Source organism: Aotus nancymaae, unplaced genomic scaffold (assembly GCF_030222135.1).
Source record: "Aotus nancymaae isolate 86718 unplaced genomic scaffold, 86718_ANA_hifiasm-v0.15.2.pri h1tg000040l, whole genome shotgun sequence".
Lineage (NCBI taxonomy): Eukaryota > Metazoa > Chordata > Mammalia > Primates > Aotidae > Aotus > Aotus nancymaae.
In genome coordinates this window covers 98,586,216-98,600,968 of record NW_026988454.1, presented here as the reverse complement: position 1 = coordinate 98,600,968, position 14,753 = coordinate 98,586,216, and positions in this window count along the sequence as shown.

The window sequence follows — 14,753 nt, the reverse complement described above, 5'->3', positions numbered from 1 at the left end:
TGAAAAATTTACAATTGTAATATGTGAAGATTTTTAAAAACATATAAAGAGACCAGAACTGTTATTTGAAAGTAGAGACATAAAGGGAAATAAAATTTGACAAAAAAACTATGCAGAAGTAACATTGGCAATAGGGTTACATTAAAAATATTAAAGGAGAATAAAGTAAAAAAAGATATAGGAAAAGAACAGACACTACAGAGTACAATTTATTATAATTATATCCCAAACCAAAAACTAATTTGTTGACAGCTTACCATGTATATTACAATATATATTACTAGTATTGACATCAAATATAGTATCTTCAGTAACATTTTATATTCATTTTTCTATAAGATTAAGTTGTTGAAACAACCAAAGTAATAACCATGTGACATATTCTGGCTACACTGACCCCTTGAGAATGATTTTTCTTTACATTTAAAGAGACAAAGTGAATAAAAACTGTTTCAGTAAACATTCACAACTTAGGATTTAAAAAATATTTCTTTGTGGTTTTGGCTTGAATTATTGCTATTGCTTTTTTTTCTCAGATTAATGATATAAGTGCTTTGAATAAGTAGAATTAAAGAATCATTATATAAATGAAATAACACATAGGCTACACACAAAAAAAATTAATTCTCAGTGTTTCTATTTAAACTCTAATTACTAATAGTTTGACCATAAGCTATCTAACTTCTCTAGATTACAGCCATGTTTCTCAACTCTAAAATGAAGAGTTGTATAATATTAACTTTCCTACATTGTTGTTACTCTTAGAGAAACTGTAGAAAGTAGTTAAGAGTTCACCCTTTAAAATTATGTACACTTGAATTTATTTTTAGCTTTAAAATTTCTAGTGATGTGGCTTATCTAGTGATATCATTATTATGAGAATTAAATGAGATAACATATTGAATATATATGTCTTATTTATGTATGCATCCCAAAGTACCAAATGCTATTATTTTAAATGATATAACATTGAAAAGTTGAACTCACACTTGTAATTTTTAATAGTTATATTAACTTGAAAACATAAACTTCCATTGTGAAAGAGTATTAAATAATAAACCATATTCTAATACTTGTTCAAATTATCATTTTTTACAAATAAAGTGTATTGTTTAATAAAATGGTCATATCATATCACCATAATAAAGATAATGGGATATTTAATGGCCTTTATGTCTACCAAATTAGAAAATTATAAATGGAAATATATCATATTTTTAAAAGTTTTATACATTAACCAATTTTATATGTCAAGAAAAGTTATATTAAATCAAGGAAAACCAAGCAAAGAAGGGTCAAAAATAATTTGTGGAATATTAATTACTGATATTGTTCATTTTAATAAAAGCTCGACTTTTTATTTCTTCTTATTTTTAAAAGCAGAAGTGGCTGAAAGCTAAAAATCAATAGATAATTGTCAGATGAAAAAACTTTTAGAATTGTGATAAAAGTCACACTCTATAGAGGATAAAACTAATTTCTGCAGGTGGCTAGAGTTTGTATCACAGATCCCTTGATAATTTCACATTGTCATATGAAGAAACTGTGTCAAGAGTTCCTGATCAATTTGCCAAGATAAACAAAGCAAGTCTATGGCATCAGAATGAATCATAACTGGTATACAAACTGGAAGCCATTATCAGCAATATAGACTTCTTCTCACACTTCTTCACAGAGAGAGAGAGAGAGAGAGAGAGAGAGAGAGAGAGAGAGAGAGAGAGAGAGAGAGAGAGACATACATAATATTTGGCTCCAGTATTATTTCATCCATGTCCTCAACTTAAAATTTTATTATAAAAGCATCAAGGTAGGAGAGACTGAAAAACAAAGGGAAATCTTATGTGAACCGACTTCCAGGAATCTACAAGATTAGGCCTATCACCAAGAGAGAAGAAAGGACTTGCATTCATTAAGAGTGTCAAAGAAATGCAGACAAACAAATAAAAAAGAAAAAAAAAAACAGTATATTTCAGCATATGTTTTCTTAAAAAATCTGCCTGGAACAATTCAACATAATGCTGAATATAATAAATAGAATAATAGCCACAGCTGAACTGTAATATCGGGGTTCAGGGTGCCCTCAGCTCCCCTCAGAGGATATTTCTCCAGGTTCTTGGTCTCCTGCCTTCTCAAGAATGAGAGAGGGGACCACGGTGCAGTGCGCAGTAAATGCTGGACTCATAAGTGTTTGTAGAAAGTTATTTATTTAGAGAGAGAGAAACAGGAGAAGGAGAGAGAAAGAAACAGCTAACTCTCACACTGAGTGAGAGAATCCAGAAAAATGGAATCCAGGAGAGGAAAGCAGCTTCCACAGGAGTGTTAGGGAATAGAGATCGAGTTTAGGAAGGGAAGACAGGCTTCCAAGAAGGGAGTGTTCTAGGAAGGGGACTCCAGAGGGAAAATCCAGGAGAGAGAAATATGTCTTCCACTATGGGAGTGTTCGTGGAAGGGGATCCAAACATGGAGTCTGAAGGGGTGTGGAAGAAGGGGACTTTTAACCTGGGAGGAACCCTCACCTTCTCTAAGACCCCAGAACGATTAAAGGAGTTCCTTAGAACTTCCACTGGAGTGATTGACTCTTAGTTTCTTCCCACGCCCAGTGAAATTCAAACATAAACCATTAAATCTCCCAGATGGAGAGAGATGGGAGAGGGGCATGGAGCTAGGAAGTTCTTGCCCTTAAAACTACGCCCCCTTGTGGACCCGGAAAGAGAACACATTCAGAACTAGTGATTACATATTGTAACAAAACAAAAATTGTAAACAACTCTCATAAATAAGTTAAAAACTTACAAGAAAATTTGTTATTATAGGTGAAAAGAACATGTATTTCAAGATAAAAAGAAACTAAAAAATATAATATGAGGACTAAAAAATAGAAAACAACTTAAGATTTGCTGAATTAAATGTGCTTCTAATTAGCATGTAAAATTAAAGAAAAATGAGGGAGGAAAAAACATGCAAAAGTGATTAAAATAAAAAGAGAAACAAATAAGGGAAAATGTTACAGAAGATTGTGTGCTAACAATTAAATAAAGAAAGCATGATAAAACAAAAATCACATTTATGTAAGGGATTTTTTAAAGTCTAAAATAATGATGCTTTTCCCCTAAAACTAGATATAGAGAAATGTGTCCTATCTCACTATTTCTATTCAACATCTAGCTCAAGGTCCTCACTTTTCCATAAAAACTAAACAAAACATGATTCGAAATTAAAATGTTAAACTATTTTTGTTTAGCGAGGGTAGAAAGATACATATAGAAACTCTAATGAATATACAAGAAGAGCTCATAGGAATAATAAATAATTTTACCAAAGTTCTAGTATACAAGGTCAAGATTTAAAAATTATTAAAAAATATTAAATATTATAAGAATTTTATAGTAGCAAAAGATCTGGAATTGATACTTTAAAAATATAACTTGCAGTAACTTTAAAACTTAAATTCTTGGGTTTAAACTGAAAGTGTAATCTGTAAATTGTACACTAAAAACTATTAAAAAAATCACTGAAAGAAATGAGAAGATTTGAATAGGCTAAATATATTAAGTCAATTGATCAGAAGACATTGCTTTTAAGACATACAGTATTCCCTGAATGATCTATAGTTTGAATACAATCCCAATCAAAAATATCAGGAGAAGTTTTTGTATACATTTTTTAAAGCTGATTTTGCATTTACATCAAAATTTAAATAGCCTAGAATATCTAATCATTTATTAAAGACAGTAATTTAAGAACCTAACACTACTTTACATCATTATCACTCAAAAGTGTTATTAATCAATATAATGTTTTTCTGGCAAAAGCAAAAGAAATATAGAGCAATCAAATGTAATAGTTAAAAATGGACTCTTACATGTACAGTCAAATGATGTTGACAAAAGTGCCAGCTAGTACAATAGGGAAAGGACACATCTCTCAAAAATAGATGCTATGAAAATCAACTCTCTAGGGGTAAATAATAACTACAAAAATAATACCAACCCTTAACTCATACCTTATGCAATTTTTTTTTTTTTTTTTTTTTTTTGAGACAGAGTTTCGCTCTTGTTACCCAGGCTGGAGTGCAATGGCACGATCTTGGCTCACCGCAACCTCCGCCTCCTGGGTTCAAGCAATTCTCCTGCCTCAGCCTCCCGAGTAGCTGGGACTACAGGCATGTGACACCATGCCCAGCTAATTTTTTTTGTATTTTTAGTAGAGACGGGGTTTCACCATGTTGACCACGATGGTCTCGATCTCTTGACCTTGTGATCTACACCCATCTTGGGCTCCCAAAGTGCTGGGATTATAGGTGTAAGCCACCACGCCCGGCCCCTTATGCAAATATTTATCCAAAATGCACTGTATACCTAAATGAAAGGAATGCAAATAAACATTTGAATAAGAAAAAAAAAGCTACCTCCTTAAGATTTATCTATTTGGAAAGAACATCACTCTCATCCTTGTAACAATAATGCAATAGATAATCTGCAAACGTACACTTTTCTGAAATCCCTAAAATAATCTGTGGTCACGGGGGCAATCAGTTAAACTGAAAAGTAAGAAAAAACTAGAACCTCCAAGCAAAACTTCCTTACTGGGGCATACACTGCTGCACATCAGTAAGACTTCACCTAAAATTTTTAATGAATTGCTAATGGCCAATTGCTAATGGGCTAGTGAACCAGTCAAGGCCGTAGATGCAAAGTAATTGGCATCCACCCACGGTCTTCACAATTGTAATTGCAAGCTTCTAAAAGAGACTGACAAAAGTGTTGAGAATGCATCCTCCATGGTATATGTCTGGGAAAAGAATGGCTGCTTTGTGCAGGAATACATGCAGGGCACAGAATACAGCAGATTTGGGGGCAGGCTCATTGACAATGCACCACTCTAAAGATCAATGCTGAATAATTGTGAATGAGATTCAGTATTAGATAGGTATTATATCTCCTTAACACTGAGCCTTAATCACAATAGTAAAGAATATTCTACTTATTTTTACCAAGCTAACATCAAATAAAAAGTAGTATGTTAATAGAAAATGGGCAAGAATATAGAGACAAATCTGAGATACATCACAATATGGAAAACATGAAACTGAAGATGAAGCATATATTGATACAAAACCTATGGTAAAATAGTCCAAATGTTAAACATAAGGTAATTCTACAGGAATATGAAGCCCATTTTGAACTGAGAAACATTTCCAAAACACAGTTTAATTTCTGGATATATTGATGTAAATTCTCATATTAAGGGCCTTGAAGAATAAAAAGTGTGTTTATTTTAAGGAATAAAACCTGCTTAACTCAATCTCTACTTTTCTACGCAAGATGTATTGCTTTCAGCAAAAAGGCACACTTTTTTTAAAAAACAGCCATGCTATCAAAACATTCTGAAGATGTAAAGTGATCAAGTGAATTAGAGTTTTGCACAGGTATTAGAACTATCAGATATAGCTCTTTTGCTATGATTGATATATTAAATGTTCTAGTGAAAAAATGTGGCCAATGATCTACTGGGTAATTTAGGTAAGCAGATGGAAAGAATCAAATAGAAATGCTAAAAATAATTTTTTAAAACTTATCGTATGAAATCAAGAATGTCTTTGAGGGTCTCATTTATAAACTTGAACGAGTCAAGAAAGGATCAGTGATTTGAAGATAAAAGAAATCATGCAACTGAATCACAAAAAGGAAAAATAGTACAAAAAAAAAAAACCCTACAATGGAGCATCAAAAGGCTTTGGAAAATCTCATGATTAAATATAAATGCAATAGGAAACCCAAAAGTTGAAAGAGAGAGATAATGGGGCAGATGAAATATTTAAAGAAATAATGGCTGTGAACTTTATAAAATTAATGACAGACACAAACCACAGATCCAATAAACTTAGATAACAACAGAGAAGATAAATACATCTGTGCACACACACATACAAAAATGCACACACACATAAACATGCCATTTTAAGATAAAGAGTACCATAAAAACAATTGAATAAAACTCTTGAAGAGAGGGAGAGAGAACAAACAGGTAAGAATGGAAGCAGACTTGTATAGGCCAGAAGACAATGAATTCATAAAAGACAGAAACACATTTTTTTAAAAAGTCAACCTTCAATTTTAATAACAGCTAAAACACCTTCAAAAATGTAGAAGGAACAAGAGTGTATTTGATAAAAACCTTCCAGTATCAATTAACTATGTGGTATACTGAATAAATCCCATCACCCCTAACCAAAGATGTCTATGGCCTAATCCCTGGAATCTGTGAAAGTTATTCTGTATGGCAAAGACTTTGCATGTATGCTTCACTTAAGGATCCAGCACTGGAAAGATTATCCTGAATTATGTGAGTGAACTCTAAATGTTATCACAATTACCTTATAAGAGGGAAGGAAACAGAAAGATATACAAGGAAGGAGAAAGAAATGTAACCATGAATGCAGAGATGGTATTCATGGTGCCACAAACCAAGGAATACCAGCCACCAGAAAATGAGGGTGAAGAAAGAGATTCTTCTCTAGAGCCATCTTTGGATGGAGTGAAGCCCCATCAACATTTTGATATCAGGCTAGTGTTTCTGATTTCAGACTGCAGGCCTCCAGAACATTTAGTAAATGAACTATTGCTTTAAGTTACCTATTTTGCCTTATATTGTTACAGTAAGCATGGAAAAAATTATAGACACTATAACAAGCATTTAAGAAACTACTTCAGGTAGTAAAACTGACACAAAAAGGAAATATGAATCTGCACAATTAAATGGAACCTATTCAAATGGAATATGTGAAGGTTAGGTTAGCATCAAATAATATTTCTTATTTTAATGTTTCTAAAAGCAAATTGGCTGCAAACTCTAGAACGAATATGTTAAAAATAGAAAAAAGTGTATTAATATTAAGCCGGGCATTAAAATTTGCAATGATATAAATTAATAATAAAAATGGCTGACACAGAAAAATAATGATAGAAAGATGAAACATTTAGAAAATTGCCACTACGATGGTACCAGTGGCTATTATCCAATCTTAATGATACTTGCATTGAATGTAAATGAGCTAAGCACTAACTAAAGGACATATTTTCAGATTAAAAATAAAGTAAGAATTATATGATGACTATATGAAATTCATTTTTAAATATAAAGATAGATATAGGTTAAAAGAAAAACCATGATAAAATATGGACAGAAAACACTAATATGTTACTCTCCACAAAAATATCAGAAAAATTAGAACTTAGGAAATGAAATATTATAAGGAATAGAGTGATATATGATTGTAGGAGTCAATTATTCATGAAGACATAATGTCATGCATAAGAATAAACATAGCTAAAATTAGAACTTCAAAATATGTGAATCAAAACCTCACAGAATTTAAAGAAAAATAGACAAATCAAAATTATAGTTGAAGACATACATACTCCTTCCTTGGTAACAGATATAACAAGTAGATAGAATATGAGTAAAGGAATAGAAGAGGTAGCCAACAAGTCATGAAAAAATGCTCAAAATCATTAATCATTAGAGAAATGCAAATCAAAACTAAAATAAGATACCATCTCACACCAATCACAATGACTACTAAAAAGTTAATAATAATAATAACGAATGCTGCCTTCGTTCCTGAGAAAGGAGAATGTTTACACACCTTTTGTGGGAGTGTAAATGAGTTCATCTTGGAAAGCAGTGTGGTGATTCCTCAAAGAACTAAAAATAGAACTTCCATTCTACCTGGCAATCCCAATACTGAATATATATCCAAAGAAATATAAATCATTCTACCATAATTGCAAATGCACACATATGTTCATTGGAGCTCTGTTCACAATAGCAAAGATGTGGAATCAACCTATTAATAAATGCCCATCAATGGTAGACTAGATAAAGAAAACAGGGTCATATGCACCATTAAATACTATGCGGCCATAAAAAAGGATGAGATTATATCCTTTGCAGGAACATGGGCAGAGCTGGAGGCCATTACCCTTACCAAACTAATATAAAAAGAGAAAGTCAAATACATCATGTTCTCACTTATAAGTGGGAGCTAAATGATGAGGAGATATGGACACATAAAGGGGAACAACTGACACTGTGGCCTACTTGACAGTAGAGGATAGGAGGAGGAAGAAGATAGGAAAAAATAACATTTGGGTAGTATGCATTTTGGGTAATGAAATAATCTGTATATCAAACAACCATGACATTAGTGTTTCTATATAACAAAGTTGTGCATGTACCCTTAAACAAAATAGAAGTTAATAAAAAGAAATAGAAAAGGTAAACAATAGTGCCAAATAACTTGACCTCAACAGTAACACTGCAGAAACAATAACAACAACATACTTATTATTATTTTTTAATTTGCATGAAAAATTCTCCAAGACTGACCATATTTGGGGGCAATATAAAAAGTATACTACATGTAATAGTGAAATTCAGAAAAGTATGGTCTTACACCATACTGGAATAAAATTAATAATCATTAATTGGGGTAGAAATCTACCCCAATATTTTAAAAATAAACAGCACAGTTTTCTTTAACACATGGTCAAAAGGAAAAACTTACAGAAAACACGAAAATGTTTTGAAACAAATAAAAATGGAAATACAACATAATAAATATGTAGAGTATAGCTTGAACAATGTTTATTGGCAAAATTATAATATTAAATGTTTGTATTAGATAGGAAGGAAAGTTTCAAGGTAAAATTCCACATTCAGACACGAGATATTTAAAACCAGAACAAACACAAGATTAAAGATTTAAATGTGAGGCCTAATGCCATAAAAACTCCCTAGGCAATACCATTCAGGACATAGGCATGAGCAAAGACTTTATGGCTAAAACACCAAAAACGAAGGCAACAAAAGTCAAATAGACAAATGGGATCTAATTAAACTTAAGAGATTCTGCACAGCAAAAGAAACTATCAATAGGGTGAACCAGCAACCAACAGAATGGGAAAAATTTTTTGCAATCTACCCATCTGACAAGGGTACTATCCACATTCTACAGAGAATTTAGACAAATTTACAAGAAAAAAAAAAAAAACAGCCCCATCAAAAAGTGGGCAAAGGCTATGAACAGACACTTTTCAACAGAAGACATTTATGCAGCCAACAAACATATAAAAAAAAAGCTCATCATCACTGGTCATAAGAGAAATGCAAATCAAAACCACATTGAGATGCCACCTCCCATCAGTTAGTATGGTGATCATTAAAAAATCAGGAGACAACAGATGCTGGAGAGGATGTGGAGAAATAGGAACACTTTTACACTGTTGGTGGGAGTGTAAATTAATTCAACCATTGTGGAAGACAGTGTGGCAATTCCTCAAGGATCTAGAAATAGAAATACCATTTGACCCAGTAATCCCATTACTGGGTATGTACCCAAAGGATTATAAATCATTCTATTATAAAGACACATGCACACATATATTTATTGTGGCACTGTTTACAATAGCAAAGACTTGGAAACAACCCAAATGCCCATCAATGATACTGCATAAAGAAAATGTGGCACATATACACCATGGAATACTATGCAGCCATAAAAAAGGATGCGTTCATGTCCTTTGCAGGGACATGGATGAATCTGGAAACCATCATTCTCAGCAAACTGACACAAGGACAGAAAACAAAACACTGCATGTTGTTATTCATAAGTAGATGCTGAACAATGAGAACACATGGAAACAGAGAAGAGAACATCACAAACTGGGGCCTGGAGAATGGGGGGCTAGGGGAGGAATAGCAGGGTGTTGGGGGATTGGGGAGGGATAGCATTAGGAAAAATATTTAATGTAGATGATGGGGACATGGATGCAGCAAACCACCACTATGGCATGTGTATACCTATGTAACAAACCTGCAAGATCTGTACATGTACCCCAACATTTAAAGTATAATAAAAATGAAAAAATTTAAAAATTAAAAAAAATTAAAGCAAGAAAAAGCAAAACAGAATCCATAAAATCAAAAGTTATTCCCTTAAAATATAAAACAGAAAAATCTTGAATAAAATTGAACAAGAATATAAAAGAAAAAACATAAATATTAACAGAAATATGAGGTAGCACTCCTGCAAACCATACTGACATTGAGCACACTCAGAGAATACCAAGAACAACTCTACATCAATAAATAGGACAACTTAGATGCAATGGATAAATGTGTTAAAACAAACTGCCTAAGTTCACTGAAGAAGACATAGAAAACCCGAATAATGCTATCTACTAAAGAAATAGAATTTCTAGTTAAAAAACGTCCACCAAATAACCTCCATATCCCAATGCCTTCTAATCTTCAAAGAAGAAATAATACCAAGTCTAAAAAAAATTATGAATGTTGAGAGGGTGACCAGCATTATCTGAAAAACAAATAGAGAAACTACAGAAGTGAAACTGTAAACTAATATTGCTTATAACATATAGGTAAAAATTATCAACAAAATGCTTGCAAACAAATCCCATAATACATGGAAAAAACAATGTAGTATGATAAAGTAGTTTTTCCTGAGAATACTAGGCTGTTTCAAGAATCAGAATTTGATCCATATAAATAACCATCCCACAGACTAACGAAGAAAAAAAAACCGATTACAAAAATAAATGATTCAGAAAAAACCTTTGATAACATTTTCCATCCATTTGTAATACAAATTATTGGTAATCTAAAAATGGAGGAGACCTTCCTCAAACTGATAAAAAAAATCTTCAAAACATGCCTAAAAATGTCATATATTTTACATAGGAATTTTATACTTTCTTTATATAAAACTGACAAAATTGTCAAAACTTAAGAAAAAATTTGCATCGTTTTGCATTTCTACCTGAAATCTATGAGAGTTTCAGAATATATTCCTTGTAGCATCATGATGATTCTAAAAATGTTTTAGATTGGATTTCAGGTTTTTAGATTAGGAAAGCTCAACCAGTATTGTATACATCAAAGGAATCAGTGAAGGTTTATTTTAATTGAGTTTTATCTTACAATTAGCTTAATATATATTGTATGAAAGCAAATATTGCTACCAAAAAATAAATGCCTGCGTATTTTCTATTTATATTAGGCAATTTAAAATTAGAAGACCCATCTGAAGATACTACATAATTTTCAATGTTAAAATATAAGAAGAATAAATAAAAATTTATTTCCTGATTGTATTGTTTTTAGAAATATATTTTACAAAGGTATGTTAACAGTTACACTAGAAAGCATATGATATATTTTTGCCTAAAAGTAAGAGGGAGAATTCAGGTATAATGTGGCTTCGCTAGCTTGCATTCTGTGGTAAAATTGTCCTTCAATTGCTATAGTTAATATTCATTATAGATAAAAATAATTTATCACTCTTTACTAAGTATATTTACCAAGAACCCAGTCTTCTATGTTGGATCAAAATACCTAACAGTTTGAATTTTCTTATGACAGAAATATATCAGTAAGAATACTAACTGTAATACAAATTAACTTATCAATTTGAAAACCAGTGCTGAGTCAGCAAAAATTAGTGCCTACTCACATACGTTCCTGTAGTAAATACTATCAATTTTACACTTGTGATCTTTCTTTCACTTGACATTCACAGATATATTACGATCAAAAGAGTTAGCCATTTATCTCTTCATAAATGTTACATATTTTACTAGGCTAGACATTACAGTGCATTAATTTTGTCAGTAACCCAGTTACCTTTTTCTTCACTTCCAGCATTGTTTAGAGCCAAAGCTCCCTGGTCATTTTGTGATAATATTCTGAGTTTTTTACCCTTGTCAAGATTTATTGTACAACCATCCCCTATAGCTAAATAACATCGTCATTACTTTATAAAATTTATACTCACCTTTCTGAATGCATGTGTACATATGCACAAGAATATGTACATTTACTAATACACAAAAATATATATTTTTTCTATGCCTCATTTGCTAGGGAAATACAGATAATTATCTCTTCCCCAGTCTTCCCACCCTGAAATTATAAATGCTTTTTTCTAACGGTTCTTAACACAATTATTTTCAAATCCACCATCTGAGAAATCAGCATACTCCAATACAAAGGTAGCAAATTACAAAGCATTAAAATAAAATATTCAATATAAAAGCCATGTATTTTCAACATATTTTAGATACCTTGAAAGAAGGTAGCGTACATACAAAAATAAATATGATGAAGTCCTCACTCGTTTTTAATTTACACTCTGTGACCAAGAAGATAACATGAATAAAAAAGAATAAAGGGCCGGGCGCGGTGGCTCACGCCTGTAATCCCAGCACTTTGGGAGGCCGAGGTGGGTGGATCACGAGGTCAAGAGATTGAGACCATCCCGGTCAACATGGTGAAATCCCGTCTCTACTAAAAATACAAAAAATTAGCTGGGCACGGTGGCGCGTGCCTGTAATCCCAGCTACTCAAGAGGCTGAGGCAGGAGAATTGCCTGAACCCGGGAGGCAGAGGTTGCGGTGAGCTGAGATCGCGCCATTGCACTCCAGCCTGGGTAACAAGAGCGAAACTCCGTCTCAAAAAAAAAAAAGAATAAAGCAATTAGAATAAAATTTTCTATGAACTAAAGCCTGCAAAATGAAACACTGATTTTAAATTTGTTCTAGAAATGATTCTGTGTTTGGCGAATAAATTATTGGACAAAAAGTATTAATTTATGTAGGTTGTTCGAATAATACATTGATAGATTCAAGTATTAAAATTATGAGCATGCAATTGATTATATTCAATTAGTGCCACCAGTAAGCAATGTCTTTCTTTTCTTTTCTTTTTTTTAAATAAGTATGTAGTCAAATAAGACAATAAATAATTATCCAAATAATTAAAATTCAGCTACAACATAATCTCAAAACATTATGTTAGGACTCTAAAAGTATCATTGACTATTCTTCTACTAATTAAAATGGATCCAGCTTTGTCATATTTGTGAACAAATAGAAATGTAAAGAAATAATGGTAACTTAATCTATATAACTGTTTACAAGTTTCTACTAAATAAAAATCTTAACCACAAAAGATTTCGGGTTTGTCTAATACAAAATTACATATTGAATATCTAAAATTATTCACTGTTTTTTTCTTTCAACAATATGTGAACCTTCTGGAGAAGTTGACTATTAGGATACCTCTATAGGGGATCTATTTAAATAAATTTGGTATTGACTCTTTGGGAAATCAGCTGAAAATATTTCTCAGGACATTCATTGGCTTTAATTTGCAAACAATTAAATAAGAGATCCTGAAAGTTCCCTTTAGCTTTTCTGTGATTTTAAAAGCACTTTTTATTTATTTTGATCGAATAATGTTTGTCCCCAATAAGAACAACAATCAAACTAACAGTAGTTTCTAGCTCCAAATTCTCGAGGAATTAGGAAAGTTATTTAGACAGTTTTACCAGGAGAGGGAGAAGTGTGGCCTGATAATCAGATCCATTCACTCATGTATTCAAAACATAGTTATAACTGATGCTTGTTGTAGGTGCTCAAGATACAGCAGTGCACATTGTCTTTCCTTTAATTGAGCTTTTATAATTTTGGGAGAGACAAACTTCATAATCAGAAAAACGCATACTTAACATATAGCAATAATCTATGGCATGAAGGAACATAATGAGAGATGAGATTGGGAAGGCCCTCTCTGAGTGATATAATAAGGCAGAAACATAAATTAAATGAGGGGAGAAACCATGCAATGATCTAGAGAACCAAGATCTTCCTTGGAGAAACAAGCTTGGTACTTTTCTGGATCAGCAAGAAGCGAAAAGCAGAGAGATGAAGTTAGAGAAATAGGTAGGGCCCTGGTGATGGGCAACTACTAAAGGATCAGAGCAGCAGAGTATTGTAATTGGGGTTATTGTTTTCAAATATCACTTTATTTTCTGCTTTGAAAATAACTGTAGAGGATTGAAAATAAAACCAGGAGAATTACTTAGAAAACTACCACAGTAGTGCTGGGAATGTGTGGACAGAGCTTCCGTAATACCAGTAGGATGAGCTCTGGTGCTATCACTATCAGATGCCCACATACATTAAAAGGATCAATATCTCAGAGTAACTGCAACAGTTGTTCCAGCAACAGAATAAGAAAATCTGATTAGATTAAAATAGAAATGGTGAGAGTTTATTAAGTTTAGCTTGCATTTTAAATATGCCAACAGAGTGTATTGTGGAATTAGAAATGGAACAAGCATGGGAGAGATAAATTAAAGGTGACACCGGGGTTTGGGACCTGAACAAATTCTCATAGGAGGTATTCATTTCTGAGCTTGAGAACCCTGGATGAAAGCAGGTTTGGGACAGGGTGGGGAAATCAAGAGTTCTGTTGTGGACAATCAATGCTGAGATTCCTGTAAGACATTCAAGTGAGAATTTTAAGTAGGTAATTAGACATGTGATTCAAGGGAGATGAATATTCTAAGTTGTAAATTATAAGCATACATACGGTGTTTGAATCTATGAGTGGATAAATATATCTAGAATTCATATAGATTACATGATCCCTAATCCTGGTTGCCCTTTGGAATTACCTGAGGTATTATAAGTAATACCAATGCCAAGTTCTCCCCTAGAGTTTCTGATTTAATTGTCCTATCCATAGAGCTTAGACATCTAGCTCGAGTCCTATCAGCTGCCCATGTACATTAAGAGTCAAAGGTGCCGCCACTAGTAGAGGAGATGTAGCTGTAGATGCACGGATGCAGATGCAGATGTAGAGATGCAGATGCACTTAAGTAGATGGAG